A 15,413-nucleotide genomic window follows, 5' to 3' on the forward strand; every position below is an offset into this window, starting at 1 on the left:
TTATTTACGTGGGAGCTATAAATGTTTGAATGGAAATGGAAAAGAGATGTAACTCCAATTCCTTCGGAAATGGTAAGATCTTTCCCCCAAGAAGAAGGGGTTGATCCATATCATCAAGGATCCATGGATGAAGATAGAAAAGTGGATTTCTAATCGTAACTAAATCTTCGATTTCACTTGACTGTCTACGGCTCTATTGCGTGTGCTCGGGGAATCCATTTTTTGATTTATTTCATCTATTTATCAATGTGACTTCATAACTAGTCATGTGTCCAAAATGTGAATAACCCGTCCTCCTCTCAATGAAAAATTATCATGTTTGGTTCACCCAGGTTCAGGTCCATAAGCAGTGACAATCGTGTGGCGACATGGGAGCAAAAAAAAGAAAGAGAGGGATGGGGTTTCTCTCGCTTTTGGCATAGCGGGCCCCTAGTGGGAGGCCCGTACACAATTGTCATTGCTTATGAACCCGAACTTCGGTGATCTATCCATCAATTCGTGACGATCATAAGTGGAAAGGTGTGTTTTTCCATGGTCATCAAGATCTTGAAGAGTTATGATTGAATGATTGTCATGTTGTCATGACTACTCCAAACTACTATGTTCATAGGTTCCCATGCAACTTTAAGATAATATAATGTTAGTGTCGAGGTCATTAGTGACCTTGACCAATAGTGAGATCCTAAAGTAATCTCATTTTCCCTATGGATTTGGTGACTAGTGCTTTAGGTAAGTAATAATAAATTTTTTCAATAAAGGGACCATAATATCTCATAGGTTTTGAGACAATATGTCTCATTGGTTTATCCTAAGCATTCATGATAAAAAAAAAAAAAAAAAAAAAAAAATCTATGATCATAGTAATCCCTTAAATAAAATTTAACATTTGTTTGTGGATATGAGTGTGTCAATTGATTATGATATAGGTGAATATAAAACTAACTGATTGAAGAGGTAATCTTGAGAAGTTAACAATTGCTACACTGTTGGATTATGAATAGTAGGTCACAAAAGTAATTAGAAATTATTTAATTAATATCTATCTTGATTTAATTTCATAGGATTTTAAAGTGTAGTATTAACTCCAGAATTTGATTCTAAGAGAGTTAATATTTTTCTATGGGTTTTAGTGGTTCCTACTTGAGTTCACATTATTTGATAACACATGGGTTGAGAGAAATTTTTATTTAATTAAAAGTTCTTATTTTTATTATCTTTTGATTTTTATTTTTATTTTTTGAAATTTTAACTACATATAATTTTAATATTATATTATATCTCTTGTATTCCATTGCACTTTATTTACAATACTAGGTATAATATAGCATCATAACAAATCATTTAAACTTTATTACAAATAAGAATGAGAATATTTTGTTTTATAGGTATATTAGCTACTTAATTTTACAGATATATTGAAAAATATCAATAAAAATTTTAACACAAAATATCAATAAGACAAAAATTGATCAAGACTCATTAAAATATTTAAAAAAAAAAAAAATCTCTTGTATTCCATTGCACTTTATTTACAATACTAGGTATAATATAGCATCATAACAAATCATTTAAACTTTATTACAAATAAGAATGAGAATATTTGTTTTTATAGGTATATTAGCTACTTAATTTTACAGATATATTGAAAAGTATCAATAAAATTTTTAACACAAAATATCAATAAGACAAAAATTGATCAAGACTCATTAAAATATTTTTTTAAAAAATATTTCTCTTGTATTCCATTGCACTTTATTTACAATACTAGGTATAATATAGCATCATAACAAATCATTTAAACTTTATTACAAATAAGAATGAGAATATTTGTTTTTATAGGTATATTAGCTACTTAATTTTACAGATATATTGAAAAATATCAATAAAAATTTTAACACAAAATATCAATAAGACAAAAATTGATCAAGACTCATTAAAATATTTTTAAAAAAAATTGAAAAAATGGTCTAAAAAGTAATAATAGACATTTTAAGGTTGTTTTATTGAAGAAATTAATTGATATATGTATAACATAATTTGTAATATTCGACAATAATATTTTGTGCATTGATAAAAAAAAATATGAATCTATAAGTGTACATTCATTATTAAGTTATACTAAATATTTTATTTAATAAAATGATATATATATATATATATAATATTGTAATGATTCTTTAGTACAAAATGAAGACTAATGTAGTTAAATGAAATTGTTAGATAAAGGAATTTGATCTTGTTAGAGACAATATTGGTATCAAGTCATGAAATTTCAATAATATTGATTGAAAATATGAACATGTCATGCATAGGTATTTTAAATCCTGTCCACTACCTCTCCATGAATGGTAAGTTTGGGGTTCACCCATGTACTTGTTTCAAATATTTTTTGCATCATCTGATATAGAACATGGTGTGAAATTTGTGCAAGAAGAGAATAGTTAAACATACCATAGTTTTCATCAGTTGAACTTGAACCCATCACATAATTTTGAGGAGGTTGACCATAGCTCATCAAATAAGGAGGATAAACATTAGCCTCATTTGATGAGTCATTGAATTGAGTCTCTATACTTATAGACTCAAAATTGGTTGAAAATGAGTCATCATTAAATGGTGTTATCCTTTATTCTCTTCCTTTATACGACTTTCCAATAGCTCCAACACCTGAAGTAACACTTCTAGGGTTATGGTTTTCATCTTGTGTATAGTACATGAATTCAAGGGGAATTAAGTCAACAATAAGAATTAGAGAAATTTTTTGAAATTATATTTAGAAAAATGTCTTTGGTTATTACAATTTAATATAATACTTCAATCCTTTACATTAACTTTCCTTTAAAAAAATATTTTTAATCCCTACATTCTATCCAAACTTTGCTATACAATCTTGGTTAACTTAAGTAAAGCCTTTTTTTCTCCTTAATTATTTTAATTTAACTGGATTTTTAATTATTATATATATATATTCAAAAAAAAAAATTTCCTATCTAAAAATCCAACATATTACAATAGGTCTTAGAGGTATTAAGTATTGTTAATCTTTGTCTAGATTGAAGTTAGATGTCAAGAGGATGATGTTCTATCCTATTGGATTAACGGGGTTTGCAAGAAATTTTTACAATTCTATACTATACTTGGCCTCTAAACCTACATTTTGGAGAGAGAGAGAAAGAAAGAGGGAGGTAGTTTCCAATGTAAACCTTTTGGGAAGTTGCAACTGTTTTAGACCATATTCATTAAGGTATCTAAACATCTTTCTAGCCTAGGTCCTAGTCTTCTTGCCATGCCCATGGAAACTTCACAATAGTGATTAATGGTGTTAGGCCTAATGAGCTTGACCACTTTGATTGATTTAAATCAAAAGAAGTCATGGTTAGGAATCACACATTTACTAGAAAGCAATCTATTGTGTCCGCAAGTCTTAGAGTTCGTGCGAACTAGAAAGAAGACATCCAAAAAAAAGAATTTCTTTTTCTCATAAAAATAAAAAGAAGTTAACATACAAGTGAGGCAAAACCTTGCACATGATGAGAGTGTCACACTCCAAAACCCACTCCAAGGGCATGATGGTCATTTCACACCTCAAGTCCAAGGGCTTAAAGTAGAAATGACACAAACATTCATCTTGTAATTGAAAATTAACAATTACCAAATTCCTATTCAGAGTAGTAGAACAAAAATTCTAAAATCTTAAAATATCAACTTTAAAACTAACATATCAACTAAAGTATTACTATTCAACCAATTTCAAACTTAAACAATAGCTAATAGAAATCAAATTTTGACATTTAAGCGAAGTCCCAAAAGAAAGTTTAAACAAATGTCTTAAAAAGAAACCAATTTTCCTATCCTAACCCTCACTCCTCGTCCGAACTAAGGGTACCTAAAAAATTAACAACAAAGGGGGATGAGCTCAAAGCCTAATAAGAAACATTAATACAATTTTATCGAACAAATATTTTCATTTATTCTTGCAAATAAGAGATATAAGGTACAATCATTTTCGTAAAACATTTGAATTCAAACATGCTAATACATTTTAAACTATTCAACCAAACATTTTCATATATATCAAAACCATTCCATATCAAATCCAAATCAAATACATTTAAATTATTTTCACTATAGTTACCAAATAACATATGGTGCCCAATTAAGTGGGACTTTACGAATGGATGGCTAGCCTTAGATTTGTTCATTTTAAAGTAGACAAAACCAAATATTATTAGTACTAGTAACTTTTAACCAAACCCCTAGAGACTGGGGTCTAAATAAATTACATTGCCCACCACGAAAATGTAAAGGTCAACTATTATATGCTTTTGATAAGGGTCGAAAAGTCAACTATTATATCCCATTGACAAGGGCCAAATAAATTAGAGTCAAATTCTTTGTTATATTTATTCAAACTTACGAAAACATAATATCTCCATATGTTCTATTATAAATAAAAGAAATGTCGTAATACATTTTTCATGCAAAAATATATTTGATCTATGTATAAAAACAAAAATAACATTTACACATTTCAAACAACATATATAAAAAAATTATTTTATTTTGTAAAGTCTATATTAATTTCTCTTACCTCAAAAGAAGTGCTCAAAACCTTGGAGAAAAATAATTTTGGAAAATCTGCTCTTCACATAAACATAAGAAAAATAACTATTTTATCTAAAATTATAGGTTTGGCAATCCTAAAGTAAAATTCCTACATTGATATTTTTTTGTCCCCTATATTATTTTTAACTTTCTAATCAATAACAATTTCATAAGTGGGTTTTCAAATTTTCTTAAAAGTTACAATCTTTCCAAAAAGTTGTGACTAGTTATCAAAATAAAATAAAATTATCATTATTTTTTTTAACTAAATCCCTCATCCTATTTATTACATTAAACTTATTACTAGTAACTTATTTATTAACTTAAAACTAAATATTATTATTTTATTTATTATCATATTCAATACCCAACCAACCCATCACCCACTTGTCTTCAATACACACAAACCCATACAAAGAAAACAAGGTTTCATCCACGTACTCTTACTATTATTATGATTCATTATTATTATTTTATTTCCAACACCTTCCTTCCATCCAATGCACACGTGTCATTTTTTATTTTATTTTTATCCTAATACACCTACATGCACTTGTATTTTTTTTTCCCTATATTTTCTAACCATCATTGTACACAAATTATTTTTTATAGTCACTGTACACATAACAACAAAGCCTTTTTTTTTTCATGCATCTAAAAACTTAAAATTTCCCAATTTCTAGCAATAAATCAACTCATATTCTTAAACTTCCAATATTTGATCTAAAAAAATTAAATAAACTAACCCGAATCTAGATCGATTTTTTCTTCCAAAGAATTCTTTTGTAATCAAAATTAATTAACAAATCTAAAATATTAATCTAAGGGTTAAAATCTTACCAAGAAAAATCTGAACTTTAAACCTTAGACCTTTGAACCTTCAACCCTACATTCTCCAATTATCTGATTTTGGGTTAATAGGCTTGCATGATAGGATGTTCTTACAAAAAGTTTATTTGTTTGTTTGTTTTTAATTATAGATTCTAATTTTGAATTATGGGTTTGACCAAAAAAAATTATTTTGTAACTATTTTTATGCTCTTATTATTTCTATATTTGAATGGATAAGATTAAATAATAATAATATTATTTATCTTGTGAAGGATATTGAAAAGATTTTGTTAAGTTTTTTTAACAAATTAGGAAAAAAAAAGGCAAAATCTAGTGTTATCCACAATTTGTCTAAATCTATTTTTTTTTTCAAAAACTAAGGGGGTAGAAGGATTTGGTGTTATCCAGACTCTCTAAAATTTATTTTGAAAAAAAAAAAGAGGGAATTTGTCATTCCATAAAATATAGAAACTCATATATATATAGGCATTAGTCATTAGTTTATTCAAGCCATCTCCCGTTATCAAGTCTGTTTAAGGCATCCCCCTTTATTGAGTTTGTTTAGGGTATTCCCATTCGATTCAGATTCTCATCACCATAGATTTAATATTTATGGGCATTTGATCATATTCTTAGCACCGTTGATTTGGCATCTATGGGTATTCAATTCAGATTCTCACCACCATAGATTTGACATTTATGGGCATTCAATTTAGATTCTCACCACCATAGATTTGACGTCTATGGGCATTATTCATCAATTTGTTCAAGCCATCCCCCTTTCATTGAGTTTTTTAGGGTATCCCCCTTCATTGAGTATGTTCAAGGCATTCCCCTTCATTGATAAGATACTCACCATCATAGATTTGACATTTATGGACATTCGATTCAAATTCTCACCACTATAGATTTGTTGTCTATGGGCATTATTCGTCAATTTGTTCAATGCATCCCCCTTTCATTAAGTTGTTTAAGGCATCCCCCTTCATTGAGTCTATTTTGGGCATTCCTCTTCATCGATTAGATACTTACCACCATAGATTTGACGTCTATGAGCATTATTTATCAATTTTTATTTTTATTTTAATAATCAACTTTTCCTATATACGTTTTTTGTATTTAGAGCTATCTTTTTAATTTGTCTTTCAGAGTCATTTTTGTCGATTTTTAGTGATCAAGTTTTCCTATAGATCCACTTAGTTTTTAGAGCTATCTTTCCGGTTTGGCTTCTAGAGTCATTCTTTGTCAATTTTTTTTAGTGTTAAGATTTCTCTGTTTCCCCTTATCTAGAGTTTTGCCTCCCTAGTATGTGAATCTGATTGATTTTAAGCTTGTTATGTCATGCGCCAGGACAAAATTTTGGGATCTTTTCTATTAGTCGGTGTATTCATTTATTTATCACGTATCTGTGATTTATTTATTACATTTGTGATCTTTACCAATGAATGTCGTATTTGTAGATCCTCTATTTTGTCTTCTTATCATATTTCATCTCAGATTGCCTTCCTACACCCTTTATTGCCTTATTGTGATTGCTCAGTGGCCTCTGATTTTTTAGTTTAGGACTTCCGTTTATTTTTTCATTTAATTTCTAATGTATTTAATTTTGTATTTTTCTTTCCCATTGCATGATTTTAGGGTTAGATGAATTTTAATGTGTGTTTTTCTTTTATTATTATTTTAAATTGAATGAGATTGAAATTTTTGGATTTTTGATTGCATATGAGTGACACTTTGATTTCTAATTACATGAATTTTGATTTTGAATTTTTGTATAAATGAAATTATTAATTTTTTTTTTTTGTTTATCGTATGATTTTGAGTCTTTGATTTTCTTTAGTTGCATGAAATTTAGTCTTTCTTATTTGCATGTGGATTTACTTCATTTTTCTTCTTTTTTTTTTTTTTAGAAAATGTTCAGCTCACATTTGATCATGGTTGGGTAGGTTCTTTTGTGAAGGCACGTGAGTTATGTAAGAAGAGTGTATAGTAAAAAGAGTGTTTTTAGTGTTTTTGCTTGTCCCATGTAGGAAAAAGAGGAACACCTTTAGCCAACTTTCCTTAGCCTAATGGGCTTGTGGAGAGGTATAGGGGAGCCTCGCGCTCCCAAGGGGCCCAAGCCCATTTTAGTGGGGTTTCGGGCAGTTCGAGCTAAAATCCCTTAATGTGCATCGCGTTCGCATATGCATCCTACATAGGGCCCCTCCCTGCATATGCGCGCGAGTTTAGCTATTTTTTAAAAAATTCAAAATAAAATTAATTTTAATTTTATTTTGTTAATTTATTTTTTACTTAAAGGGTGTTTGTTTTTTTAGTTTTTTGTTGAAAGCAATTTGCTTTCAACCTTTAGGTTGTTTGTTTTTCTATTTTTTCATAATTTATTATAAACTTTTTGTTGAATAGAAAAAGTAAAAATATTTGGCTTTTTCTAAGTGGAAAATGCAACAAGTTGATTTTTGTTTATTTCTTAATGCTTAATAGAAATAAAATATAACAAAAACAAACAACCTAATATTTAATACTATTAAGCATTAAAGTTCTATTTAGAGTGAATTTAAAAAACAAATATCACCTTAGTCTTTTAGTTGGGCTAAGTCATCTAAGTGACTTGTTTCTTCCGAGAGACTAAGTAGCTTGTCTCACGTAGTGGTTTCAATTTTACGAGAGAGACCCGTTGGGACTCTGCCTTAAAAGCAGAACTCTCCCTCAGTTCTTAATACAATATTTTTCTGAGAGTTCTCCCTTATTCTTAGTTTTCAAAAGCCTTCCTATGTTCTAGCCTCTTGGATTACCACTGCATACTTGTGCCTGCATCCATTTACCACTATAGCAGCTACATCTTTTGCATGTCCAAGCCTACATCCATCACCACTATAGCATCCGAGCCTGCATTCATCTGCATTACAGCAGTTACATTCTTCACTGTGGTTGCTATGTTCCTGCACCAATCTAGAGGCTTATTTCAAAACCCAGGCTATACAAATCTCATTTGCCAAGTGCACCTAAGATGAGATTCCAATGTTATAGTTTTCATTTTCCATTTCTACCAAAACGTATATAGGATATATATATATCAATTCATTCAAAATATGCCTTCATGCTCTTTGGAACATACCTGAGTCCATTATTTTTCCGGCAATGAATACAGTATGGATCTTCTAAGGCTGAGGAGGGGAACCACCGTCACTGGATTCTCTCTGGCAATGGGAAGCGGGAGAGATTAGGGTTCTATTCTATTCAAAGATGTGATATTACAAAATGAACAGACCCTTGACCTTTTATAACCTCCTGTCTTAGGGACCATACCCATTGGGCTATTGGGCCTCACGAGTCTTAGCCCATCATCTTAGGCTCATGATGGTGTTTAGGCTCTACACATAGGTGGCTCATACTCTTGAACGAACAGAAAACAAATACTATAAGAGGTGAATAGCTTAGTCATGAATTATTGTTAGATATGTGAGTCCATATCTTAACAATCTCCCACTTGGACCACATATATTACAAAACAATGTTCATGATAGTACTTCATTGAGCTCATCTTGCTATTCTATCTTAATATCCTTAAACAATCCGGTCTACTAATTATGTTAACATAGGATTAAAGCGGCCTTCGTTAATCATAATTATAACTAGACCCATCAATGATCACAACATTAACAAAAATTAGCAACATGGATCAAGTATGGATGTGTAGCATGGAAATTACATAGAATGTGATCTTTAATATGTCTATTTCCAATTGGTCCTACTTTATGACTAAAAATAGTCAAATTCCACTTTCTACACTTGATGCTAAACTGCTTCTAAAAGTCATCATTTTAATTCAGAGTATTCAAATACAATAGTCTTTTAAAATCAAAGTTTGTACAGATAACATAACATAATATCGCATCAAGAAAACAAACACAAAATCTAAATACAAACTCCCACTATACTAGCACATCATCAATGTGTACAACACCCATATGTGTGACATGCTCATGATATACTTTGGGTGGCAAACCCTTAGTGAGTGGATCCGCAATCATGGAGTTTGTGCTTATGTGTTCAATCGATACTTGAAGACTCTGAACTCTTTCTTTCACAACCAAGAACTTGATGTCAATGTGTTTGGACTTTGACGAACTTCGGTTGCTCTTAGAATAAAATTCTACGGCTTTATTATCACAGTTGATTCTCAATGGTTTCTCAATCCCATCAACAATTCGCAATCAAGTGATAAAATTTCGTAGCCATATCCCATGGTTTGATGCCTCGTAGCAAGCTATGAATTCTACCTCCATGGTGGAACAAGTAATAAGTGTTTGTTTAACACTTTTCCATGAAACTGCTCCTCCAACCAACATGAAGATGTAGCCTAAAGTGGATCTCCTGCTATTAAGACATCCCACGAAATCGGAGTCCGAATATCCCACGATCTCTAAATGACTGGATCTACGGTATGTGAGCATATGGTCTTTAGTTCTTTGTAAATACCGCATAACTCGTTTTGCCTTTTCCCAGTGATCCATACCTGGGCTACTCAAATGCCGAACATTCCAATAATGTACGCAATATCTGGACGCGTACAAACTTGTGCATACATGAGACTTCCTATTGCTAAGGCATAGGGAAACCTCTCCATATCCTTTTTCTCAAGTTCATTTTTCGGACATTGGTGCAAACTAAATTTATTGCCTTTTGCCACAAGCATGTCTCCTGGTGCATAATTGCTCATGCCAAATCTACTCAACACTTTATCAATGTAGGCCTTTTGTGATAACCCAAGTATACCTCTTGAACGATCCCTATAAATCTGTATACCCAGCACAAAAGATGCATCACCAAGATCCTTCATATCAAATTTACTAGATAGAAATTGCTTGGTTTCATGCAAAAGTCACACATCACTACTTGCAAGTAGAATATCATCAACAAATAGCACCAAGATAATGAATTTGCTTCCACTGAACTTGAGGTATATACATTGATCAACGGTGTTCTTCTTAAAACCAAATGAAGTGATCACCTGATCAAACTTTCGGTACCATTGTCGGGATGCTTTCTTTAAACCATATATGGACCTTTTTAATCTGCATACAAGTTGCTTTGAATCATTAGACTCAAAGTTCTTTAGTTGCACCATGTATATTGTTTCATCAATGTTACCATTAAGAAATGCAGTTTTAACGTCCATTTGATGCAGCTCTAAATCACAATGAGCTACAAGTGCCATGATGATTCTAAAGGAGTCCTTTAACCAAACCGGTGAAAAGGTCTCCTTATAATCAATGCCTTCCTTTTAAGTGAAACCTTATGTGACTAGGCATGCCTTATACCTAACAATGTTGCCTTTTGAATCCCGCTTGGCTTTAAATATCCATTTACAACCAATCGGTTTTACACCTTCAGGCAACTAGGTGTGCCTTATACCTAACAATGTTTCCTTTTGAATCCCGCTTGGCTTTAAAAATCCATTTACAACCAATCGGTTTTACACCTTCAGGAAACTCTACTAGGTCCCAAACACCATTGTCTTTCATTGATTTCATCTCATCCTTCATGGCTTCTATCCACTTTTCAGAGTTAGAACTTTGTTTGACTCGACTAACTGAAATTGGATCATCTTCCAGACCCATGTCAAACTCATGTTCTTGGAGATATACAACATAATCATTTGAAATTGTACTTCTCCTTTCTCTAGTGGATCTCTTCAGTGGCACTTGTACTTGAGGTTCTTGAGGTTGTTGAGTTACCTCTTCATGAACTTGAATCGGTTCCATAACTTGATCAGGAGGAATTTCAGGTGTGTCTTGAATTTCTGTTATCGACTGTACATTCTGAATAGTGTCATCAAACATAATGTGACCATGTCCAGTCGTAATAATAGGAATACTAACAGATTCCTCTTCAAAGACCACATTTCTTAATGGTTCTCTCCCACTTAACTCAACATCTTCAATGAACTTAGCATTGCCTGTTTCAAAGAAGGATCTAGTTGAGGGGTCATAAAATTTGAAGCCTCTCGACCTTTCAAAATACCCTACAAAGTAGCAGCTTACTATTCTGGAGTTCAATTTCTTTTCATTTAGCTTGTAAGGCCTAGCTTCAGTTGGACAACCCCAAACATGCAAGTGCCTAATACTAGGTTTCTTGCTTGTCCATAACTCATATGGGGTTTTGGCTACTGCTTTGCTTGGTACTCTATTCAAAATGTAAATTGCAATTTTGATGGCTTCGCCCCAAAGTGATTCCAGTAAGGTGGAATGATTGATCATACTTCTTACCATATCCTTAAGAGTACGGTTTCGCCTCTCAGCTACATCATTTTGGCTCGGAGTCCTTGGCATGGTGTATTGAGGAACGATACCACACTCCATCAAATATTTGGCAAATGGCCCTGGATGTTGTTCACCGGATCAGTCATATCTACCATAATATTCACCTTCACGGTCAAATCTGACGACTTTTATTTTCTTGATTAGTTGGTTCTCAACTTCAGCTTTGAGATTCTTGAACATATCCAATGATTGAGACTTCTCATGAATCAAATAAAGATAGCCATAGCGCGAGTAATCGTCAATGAAAGTGATAAAATATTGTTGTCCATTCCAATAAGGTGTAGGAAATGGACCAAAAATGTCCGTATGTATCAATTCCAAGACGTCACTGCACCTATTAGCATCCTTTTTCCTCATATTTTTTTGTTTACCCTTAATGGACTCTATACAGACTTGAAATTCTGAGAAATCAAGTGGGTCAAGAATTCCTTCTGACACAAGCCTTTGAATTCGTTGATTTGAAATATGACCCAAACGCCTGTGCCATAACATTGATGAATTCTCATTTATTAATTTTCGCTTAATGCCATAATTACTTGAATGCAATATTTCATTTCCATTAGTGGCCTTTATATTCAATTTATATAATTTGTCTGTTAGACTACCTGTACCAATAACATTTGAATTTAGATAAAGACTAACCATTCAATTTCTAAATGAACAACAATATCTAAATATGTCCAGACATGAAACATAAATTAAATTCCGTCTAAACAACGGTACTACAAAAGTATCTTCCAAATCCAAAGTACATCCAGAGTCTAACTGTAATCTAAAAAGACCAATAGCCTTGATTGCAGCCTTGTTGCCATTTCCCACATAGATGTATCTTTCACCATCAGTTGGCATTTGGCTCCTTAGGGAAACCTGCATAGTGACACTTATGTGAGTAGTTGCACCCGTATCTATCCACCAAGTGTTAGTAGGCACTACAGCTAAATTAATTTCTGAACAAACAAAGTTGAGAAGTGTACCTTTCTTTTCACGCCAAGCAGCGTATTTGGTACATGTCTTCTTCATATGACCAGCCTTTTTGCAAAAGAAACAAGTGATCTCCTTATCTTGTTTCTTTTGCACCTTCTACTTTGATGTCCTGGAAACTGCAGCTTGTTTTCCTTTATTGTCCCTCTTTCTTTTCTTGTTGGTACCAAATCCCTGAGATGTGGAAGCCAAGTGAACACTTTCTATCTTCTCTTGTTTCAATCTCTCTTCCTCTTGTACACACTGAGCAATAAGCTCGTTCAAAGTCCATTTTTCCTTTTATGTGTTGTAATTGATTTTGAATGGACTAAATTGTGTAGGCGGAGAAATCAAGACCAAGTGCATGAGTATGTTTTCCAACAACTCTAACTTTAGTGCCTTGAGTCTAGTCACAAGATTAGACATTTCCATAATATACTCCCTTATATTCTCTTTCCCTTTATACCGCATAGAGACAAGCTTACTAAGAATAGTGCTTGTCTCAACCTTTTCGTTTGTAGCGAATCGGTTTTCTATCTAGTCCAAGAATGCCTTGGCTCAGGTTTCCTCAGGTATTACACCCCTTATAGCTTTTGGAATTGAGTGCTTCATTATCATTAGACTCATGCGATTGGATCGCTCCCATTTTTCCATAATAGACCTTTGCTCAGCAGTGCTGGCACTAGTAAGATCTAAAGGGTGATCCTCTCTCAATGCATAGTCTAAATCCATGCACCCGAGCACAATTATAACGTGCTCCTTCCATTTCTTGAAGTTTGTGCCATTAAGCACAGGAATGTTATTGACATTTGCAGATATAGAAGATGTTAAATTCATAATAATAAAGCTCACAATCAGTTACATAAGCATCATACATACATGGAAAAATAAACATTTAACATATATATGCATGTGGACATATAACAAGATACCTAGCACAAACATCAATATTCAGTCTTTGGATAGCAATATCAACTTGTAATTAGTATCCTTATACAAAATTAATTCATAAATATTGACAATAAAATCGAAACAATATGTCTGTCTTTGGACTGACATATAGCTTACAAGATAACTTTATATATGTCACATATTTATGACTACTTTATTTATTATTATTACATTAAAATAAACTTCCTTTGGGCCGATTATTTTAAATAATAATAATAACATATTTAGATATTATAAAATAAATAAATTATATAATATAAATCACTTTGGCAACAAACATACATAATTCATTTATTTTAAAATATTAAACACAAATATAACAAGTTATTAATTTATTTATTTACAAGAAAGAGCCGATTGAAAATTGAAACAGGTTAATCCATCCTATTTCCTAAGAAAGAGGATTCCAAGAAATTTATAAACTAAATGATCAGCAAATGGAACCTGTTTATTCCTCCTATCCTCTTGCATGCATGTGATACAACCAAAGTATATATATATACATATATATTATCTTTAATGTGATCTTTAAAAGGTTCAGTTATGTCCATAAAAATTCCTTTAAAAAATTGCTTGCATGGGGGTCTGCCCCACTGGTCATTAAGATAGCCATTCTAGCTTAGGTCGTGAATGGCTATGGTGGAAATGGGCTCCATTTAGCAAAGTTGGCCCCAAATTTCCCCTACAGTGGGTTCTGGTGATTTAGCCATTAGAACCATCTGCAAGAATGTGTAGGGAATCTAGAAGATCCTCATCCACTACACAAGCAATCAGAACTGATTACAGACCAAAGCTTATATCATCACACACAATGACATCCTTTTGCAAGAGTGTGTTTCCAAAATGACGTGAATCAATGATATAATGGCACTCATTCATTTCCTTTTTGTTTATTTACTGAGTCCAAACAAAAAAAAACAATAAAAATAAAATAAAAGAATTCACACCCACAGTAGCAAACAAATCGTAAAAGAAATTAAGGGCATTTTCATCTTTTAAGGGACGCCAGCAGTGGCATTTCGAATTTTCGAATGCCAAAGGACACCGGCAGCGGCGTCGCAAGCTGTAATGGCCGGCGTCGGCAGCGGTGCTCCCAAAGGCAAAAGGCGCCAAAATGATGCCAAATGACGACGTTTGTAGTGTCTTTCCAAGCGGCGTCGCAAGGAAGACACCACAGCGCCTTCTCCGACTGCCTAAACAGCGCTAGAACGACGCTTCTCCAAGCGATCGATCGCCAAGAAGACGCATCACCAGCATTGCTCCTTGAAATGCCACGCCATCCAATCAATGAAGACGGACGCACATGACACGGGCTGACGAGATTTGTAGGAAACCCCTGCAACGGCGCACCCCCTACAACCTCCCAAAAAAATGACATGACGCCGTGACTTGTAGCCCCAAAATGGCGCTTGAACATTGCTTGAAGTGCTCCTGAATAGTGCCTAGTATGGTGCTTGAACGGCGCCTAGATCGCCCAAAATGGCCCAGATTCTTTGTTATTTGTGTTTTAAAAGGTATTTTGGTGAAGATGGAACCGGCTCTAATACCAATTGTTTTAGTTTTCATTTTCCATTTCTACCAAAACGCATACAGGATATATATATATATATATATATCAATTCATTCAAAATATGCCTTCATGCTCTTTAGAACATACTTGAGTCCATTATTTTTCTGACGATGAATACAGTATGGATCTTCTAAGGTTGAGAAGGGGAACCACCATCACTGGATTCTCTCTGG

The sequence above is a fragment of the Vitis vinifera genome, chromosome 18, assembly GCF_030704535.1.
Source record: "Vitis vinifera cultivar Pinot Noir 40024 chromosome 18, ASM3070453v1".
NCBI classification, from domain to species: domain Eukaryota; kingdom Viridiplantae; phylum Streptophyta; class Magnoliopsida; order Vitales; family Vitaceae; genus Vitis; species Vitis vinifera.